This window comes from Alligator sinensis, unplaced genomic scaffold (genome assembly GCF_000455745.1).
Source record: "Alligator sinensis unplaced genomic scaffold, ASM45574v1 scaffold566_1, whole genome shotgun sequence".
NCBI classification, from domain to species: domain Eukaryota; kingdom Metazoa; phylum Chordata; order Crocodylia; family Alligatoridae; genus Alligator; species Alligator sinensis.
This window is the reverse complement of record NW_005842017.1, coordinates 210422-217639: the sequence shown is the minus strand read 5'-3', so window position 1 is coordinate 217639 and position 7218 is coordinate 210422. Positions and strand designations below refer to the sequence as shown.

Here is a 7218-nt window from a genome sequence, read left to right as displayed (position 1 = left end):
GCCTGTGCCGCACCCGGCTGGCTCTCCTGCGGCAGGTCGGGCTTCGCACAAGGCGCGCCGGTGTTTTCAGAGGGGAGAAGACCCGCCGCGGGCCTGCGCTGCCGTCCTTCCCCGCACCCCGCTGCATGGGAAAAGAAGTGAAGACCCCACGGCGCAGCGCCCCATTACTTTGCACCCTTGAAAAGCAGCACGAACAAAGCAGCGCGGCCACGTCCCTGGGTGGGCTTGAACCACCAACCTTTCGGTTAACAGCCGAACGCGCTAACCCATTGCGCCACAGAGACATGGAAACGCTCTCATGCCACGAAGAGGCGGGTCCTTAGGTACAAAGGGCCCAGACCTCTCAAGTTCTTCCAGGTCAAAACCAGCGACTTGTATTGTGTCCAGAAACCTACTGGGAGCCACTGAGACTCTGGAGCACTGTATTTCTGGGCTGATGGTGACCCTGCCCCTCAGAAAGTGGACCACCATGTTTTGCACCAGCTGCAGCTTCTGGACAGGTTTCAAGGAAAGCCCAACCTAGAGCAGCACATGGCAGTAATCTAGCCTAGAGGTTATAAAGGCATGGCTAATGGTAGCCAGACCTAAATTGAAAGGAAGAGTTACTGCCGTCTCACTAGATGGAGCTGCTTAAAGGCACTCCTTGCCACAGCCACCACCTGAAGATCCAGGTGCAGCAGAGCATCTCGGGGCACTCCAAGCACCCGCACATGCCCCTGGGATGGGCTGGCGTGTTCAGGTGTTAACCCAAGGTTGGTGGTTTAAGCCCACCTAGGGACAGGCTGCTCCTGTGTGGAAAAAGCTCCAGTGTTTTTAATAGGGGAAAAGACCTACAATTAGGCTCTTTTGTTCCCCGCCCAGCTACAGGACCCCGGGCGGGAGGAAGGGGGAATGGCAGTGCCAAACCAGCCGGGGCAGCGGGGGGCTGGTGGGGAGGTGTGCGTGCAAAGGGGGAGCTGTCTGGGTAACCAGTCCTTCTCATCACCCTGCTTCATGATTCCCTGTCCCAGGGGATTCAAACGTCTGTCATCGGAGCAGCGGACGAAGCAAGAGACGGGGGAACAAACAGATAAAAGAGCTGAAATACAAGCAAGAGATTATTTTTTAACCTTGGCTCTTTTAAAAGCGTCACATACACATCACAGAGGAAATGCTACGCCCCTGGGTGGGCTTGAACCACCAACCTTTCGGTTAACAGCCAAACACACTAACCCATTGCGCCACAGAGACATGAAAAGGTGCTTGTCCCTTTCCTGGTCACCCCTGTGTGGCCTACTGGTGCTTCAATAGAAACAAAGCATGTCCTCAAGCTTCATCATTAAGAAAACCCAACAGAAGACTGATGATGGACATCGTAATAGTAACAAGGAGGAGGATAATAGAAGCAGAGACCATGCCTCTGCAAGCTACACAGGTCTGAATACCTGTAGGAGTCTGAAATGAAGAAAACCAGCGGGAATGTCTTGAAGCTGGTCTGGTTGTCTTCTCTTCTTTAAAGCCTGATCCCTGCAAACAATGCATGTTCTCACTGTCCTCACCTACCATATCATGAGCATCATTGTAAAGCATGTGCACTTTCTCAGGTTTAGAAGCCTCAATCGCTTGAATATTAAGGCTCTTTTAGAAGTTTCTAAAAATGCATTTGGAGATGCTGTATATTTCACAGTAGGGTGATGACTCTGCATAGTTACCGTGATGAAATGCTCGAGTGATTTAACATTCGTAGGCGATATCACTCGTCTGCCTGAAGGCAGCACTGTTCGCTCCGCAACACACCAAGTGATCTTGGGCCAAGAATCCTCTGCATCGGCAGTTCTGCCTCCTGGAAAGCATTTCCACCTCATTCAGTGTTTGCAGGAAAATTCAACTGATGCTTTTGGGCATTTACATCTTTCAAGCGAGCCCTGGCTGTTTTTCAAAGTCCATTTCCATATGACCCAGAAAGTGCTCCAGCAGGCATGCACTTACAACTAATCAACTTGCAAGAGAGCACACAAGCTGAAGCATTTTACTGTGGACGTAAGCTGGGCGCGGTTAATTAAGGCCTCTCCCCTAGAACCTCTCCCCTAGAACTGCCCCTGCAATGTTAAAGGATGAACAATGCCAGGCTTCTCGATTCAGAGCCACATGCAGATGTGAAGAAGCCTTCTCAGCAATGACTACGAACAAGTCTAAGGTCAGATCCAGGTTGACAGACAATCATATTAACATGGAGGTTAAAGGTTGAAGACTGAAAGTGCGAGAGGAAAAACCCTGGTCAGACCCAGTTCCCTCTCCCTTCAGCATCTGCCACTGTGGCAAGATGCACTGCCCCAGTGATGCACCATGCCCAGCTCCTCCAGGCAGCTGAGTGGGGCCACCCCCACTCCCATTTAATCAAGCTTCTCCTGAGCTGGAAGGGAGGCCACGGCTTGTATGCTGCTGCCTGCCTTGGGCCTCATTCAGCAAGGGAAGGGAGCTGCTCCCTGGGGAGAGAAGTACCTGGGATTCTTCTGCAAGAGCTGCTTGAGAACTACTGTGATGTTGCTCTGGTGGGCTCCTGTTTGTGGTGGGGTAGGTCTGTCCCACTGCAGGCCCACAGCTCCCCGCACTTGCCTGGGTCAGGTCTGGGCCTGGGCCTGGGCCTGGGCCTGGGCCTGGGCCTGGGGCTGAGGCTGAGCCGACAGCATGGCTGGGTGACAGGAGGCACCTCTGAGCTTTGCCTGCAAGAGGAAAAAAAAGGGCAAGGAGACTAGGAGCAGCTGAGGATTGTGCTCCCTCCTGTGCAGGCAGAACTTTGGGGCCTCATTCCAGCTGGCCACAGAAAGGGCCCATGCGGTGTTGGCTGGGGTCCAGCTGAGCTCCACTGCACAGAAAGCAGCAAGGCTGCCACTGAGGCACCAAGGCATTTGCCCCCAGGCTTTTGGTGTGCCCATGGAAAAAGGGGCTCCCTTGCAGCTGGGAAAAAGGGGCTGAAGAAGAGCCTTTCACTCTGTTCTCTGCAGGAATTTGTCCAGCACACAGCTACTCAGTTTAGTCAGCTGAATTTAGTCCAGGAATTTAGTCCAGCACACAGCTACTTAGTATGTTCAGTTTTCCATTGAAAGAAGCTCTTCAAGTCTTCTGAAACTCCACAAACAAAAACTTTGTCAGTGGCAGGAATCCTTGATTCAGGGTTGATCTCTATCACAGCTCATTTATAGGTCTCAAGGTGACTTAAGAGTCCAATCCTTGAGCCACAGACCTGTCTGCAGAAGTTGCAGGTCTTTCTACAGGGGAGGGTGGGCTGTAGGCCAGGAGTTCTCTTCTTTTCCTTCCTCTGCTTTCTCTTCTCTACTTGGAGGGCAAGATACTTTAGGCTGAAATGGGCAGCCGCTTGGTTGAGGTTGTGGCACCATTGGAGTTGGTCAGCAGGCATCTCCTCCAAATTTGGATTTCAGCATCTGTTTTCTTTAGGTATGCCTTTAATATGTCTTTGTAGTTCTTCTTCTGGTCACCAGGAGACCTCAGGGCATTACCTAGCAGGGAGTAGAGCACTTGTTTTGGGAGTCAAGCATCTGCACATAATGCCCTGTCCAGCGAAGATGGTGCTTGAGGATCACCAACTCAATGCTAGTAATATAGGTGTCAGCAAGGATGCTGACATTTGTGCAGTGATCTTCTCATTTGATGTTGAGTATTTTCCAGAGGCATCGTTGGTGATAATTCTCTAGGCTCTTGAAATGGCAATAGTAGGTCACCCTCGTTTTACATCCAGAGAGGAGAGTGGTGATGATGACTGCACTGTTGACATGAATCTTGGTGTCTTTCTGGAGATCAGGATGAATAAAGACACACCAAAGCAATTTCCCAAAGGAGGCACTTGAATACTGGATCCTGTGCTGCATCTCCTCATCAGTGTTCACTCTCTGGGAGAGGTGGCTACTGAGGTAGGGGAAGTGCTTAACTACCTCAGAGGTCTTTCCCTCAATGGTAATTTGGGGAGGGATTCACATTCATAGCTTGGGGCTGGCTGATGAAGCACTTTAGTCTTCTCAGTGTTGAGAGAGAGGCCCAAAGTCTGGTAGGCCTCTGAAAAGACCCAGCATGATCTGAAGATTTTCCTCAGTGTGCACAAATATGACACAGTTTAGGCATACTGAAGGTTGGTTGTTTTGAGTACTTTGGTCTTTGACCAAAAGCATCCCAGATTGAAGAGCCCTCTATCTGTTTGGTATTTGATGTCAATTCCAGAAGGAAGTTGGTCCTTATTGAGAACAAAGATGACTGTCAGAAAACTGGAGAACAGAGTTGGGGCAACAACACATCCTTGCTTGACCCCAGTTTGGATGACAAATTAATTGGTCTTTGATCTGCTACATAGAATATTCACAGTCATTTGGTTGTGAAGTCTCAGGACCTTGATGTACTTTTCTGGACATCTAATTCTGGCCAGTATAAGTCTGCATGATTAATGGAATAAAAAGCTTTAGTGAGGTCAATGAAGGCCACATGCAGGACCTGGTGTTGTTCCTAACATTTTTCTTGGACCTAGAGGGCAACAAAGATCATGTGAATTGCCCTATGGGATGGAATGAAATGATATTAAGATTCTGGCAGGACTTCCTCAGCAAGAGGTAAAAGATGGTTCAGGAAGATACAGGCAAGGATTTTCCCTGCTGTAGAAAGGAGGGTGATACCTCAATATTTCCCCAACAGATTTATCTCCTTTTATGAAGATAGTTGTGATGTTGGCATTCCTCAGGTTTCCAGGGATCTCTTTGGTGTTCCAAATGCATAGAATAAATTTGTGGAGTCTCAGTACAGCCTTGCAGATTTCAGCAGGTATGCCATCTTGTCCAGTGGCCTTATTCTTGGTTTCCTTGGTGGCATGCCAGACTTCTTCTAAGATAAGAGGGTTGGTGAGGAATCCCTTTTCAGGGTGTTGAGGAATGGATTCAATGGTGGTATCTGCTATAGTGGACTCACAGTTCAGGAGTGCCGTAAAGTGCTTTTTCCATCTTGCTTGGATAGATTCATTGTCTTTGAGGAGCGTCAAGACATCCTGTGATCACAGAAAAGTAGGACTGTGGGAAGAGGGGTGTTGCCTGGAAAAAGTTTTGCATGTCATATTTGTCAACCTACAGCTGAATCTCTTTGGCTTTGTTTTGCCACTGCTGATTTTTGATGTCCCAGATTTTCCTTTAATCTTTGGCTTTGAGGAGCTGATAAGTCTCCTTCTGCTGAGATGAGGTGTCACCTTGACAAGCAGAATAAACCTTCTCTTTCTGCTGAGGAGGGCTTGGATCTTGGCATCACTCTCATCGAATCAGTCTTCATGCTGATGGGTGGTAAAGCCAATGGTATAGCCTGCAGTACAGGTCATATGGACAGTGGCTTTAAAGCTCTTCCACTGTTCCTCAGTGTTGCCTTCCTTTGCGGATGGGGCAGAGAGCTTTCCATGGAAGCACTGTTGGAGTTCCTTACAAACCTTTGGGTCTTGAAGAGATTTGATGTTGAGAGTCCTTCACAGTGCTTTTGGCTGTTTTTGGTTTTTCAGAGAAAGCTGGATATTCATAATGAATTTGACAAGATGGTGATCTGTGCAGCAGTCAGCAGCTTCTTGCATGTCTCGTGTGATGTGGACATCCATTTGATCATGGGTTCTAACAATAACATAACTGAGAAAGTGCCAGTACTTAGAATGAGGTTGTCTCAGGGTGGTCTTGTATTTGTCACTGTCTGAGGATGGTGTTCACTATGACAAGACCATGCTCTATGCATTTGCTCAGGAGAAGGATGCCACTGGAGTTGGCTTTCCCTAATCTTCCTTCCCAATGGTGCCACCCCAGTTTCAGGTCACATCCAACTGCTGTTGAAGTCACTAAGGAGAATGATCTTATTCTCTTTGTGAGTGTTAATCAGTACATGGCCAAGGTTGGAGTAACACTGGTCTTTGACATCAATATCAGCATCAAGTGTTGGGGTGTACACCCTGATGACTGTGTATACTGGTTGTTGCTGGTCTTAAGTTGGAGAGCCGTAAGATGTTCATTAATACCCCCAGGGAGCTCTCTAAGTTGATTCATGAGGTGATTCTTGATGGTGTAGCTAACACCATGAATGTGTCTGTCCTTGGCTGGTTTCTCCTTCTAGAAGGTGTAACCTCCACCTTCTTCTCTCAGCTGACCCTCATCCAGTCATCTTGTATTAGTACTCAGAGCTGCAATGTCAATGCTGTATCTCACTAGTTGCCTGGAGACAATGACACTTCTTCCTTCTGGTCATTCATTGTCTTGGTTGAATGTTCATCAAGGAGCAAACATTCCAGGTTGTAAAAATCAAAGTCTTTTTATGATGGTTTTGACAGCAGAGAGAATGATCCTACTGAAGGCAGTAATCTAGCCAGGAACAGATAAGACAGATCTTTTCTAGTCTCATCCTCATGTGAGGTGAGCAGAGGGCATCCTGAAGAGGACTGCAAGTCATGGTAGTAGTTGCTGAATTGCACCTGTCTCAATTCAGGTGCAAGACAACCATCAGGTTACCATGTCTCTGTCACCACTCATCCATCACCAGAGGGCTTTTGGAGGTTGGTACAGGAGAGTGTGGTTTCCTGTGGTAGAAGTCTGTGCATGACATTGTTCAGTGTGAGACAGCTGGTGTGCAGAAACAGCAACCACATGATTTTCACAAGGTAGAGCTCTGAGCTTAGTGGGAAGGGAGAACCCTAGAAGCCAGGAGACCTCTATGTTGCTGCAGCCTTCTGTCTGTACAGCAGCTGAGAGCGTGACATTTTCTGCCTCCTGCTCCATCATGAGGACTTGGAGTTTGGATCCTGGTGTGTCTGGCACTTCCCCTGGGACCCGTTTGCCGTGGGTGCCCCTGCCAGGAGTGCAAGACTCCTGGCCACACAGTTCTGAGGGTCGTTGGGACACACAAGCCTCTACCACTACAAGGTCTGGGTCCACAGACAGACCGTTGTCATTTCAAGCGTGTAGGAAGGTGCTCAGAGCCTCCGGTCGGAGCTGGCGAGTGACAGGGGCCAGAGCCCAGCCGATTCGGGGACCGAGCATGTGTGTGTGACCTGTCCCAACGGATCTACCCCAGCCTGAGCAGCCTGAACAGGGCGAGGGGGCAGAGGGCATTGGCCAGCAGGGCGGCGTGACGTGACATGACAGACCCGTGTCCTGGCGCCCCTGGCTCCCGGCCCCCGCCTGCCCGGGCCCTGTGGGGCGAGCGAGCAAGCCGGGCGGGGGG

The 7218-nt window shown here is 49.5% G+C and overlaps 2 non-coding genes across 2 annotated transcripts; both read right to left on the bottom strand.

Annotated features, from left to right (window-relative positions):
* Positions 1-210: 210 nt before the first annotated feature.
* TRNAN-GUU lies at positions 211-284 on the bottom strand. The gene has a single exon. It is a non-coding gene; the product is annotated as a tRNA-Asn (tRNA).
* An 872-nt stretch (positions 285-1156) lies between these two features.
* On the bottom strand, positions 1157-1230 carry TRNAN-GUU. Its single transcript has one exon. It is a non-coding gene; the product is annotated as a tRNA-Asn (tRNA).
* Between the last annotated feature and the right edge of the window lie 5988 nt (positions 1231-7218).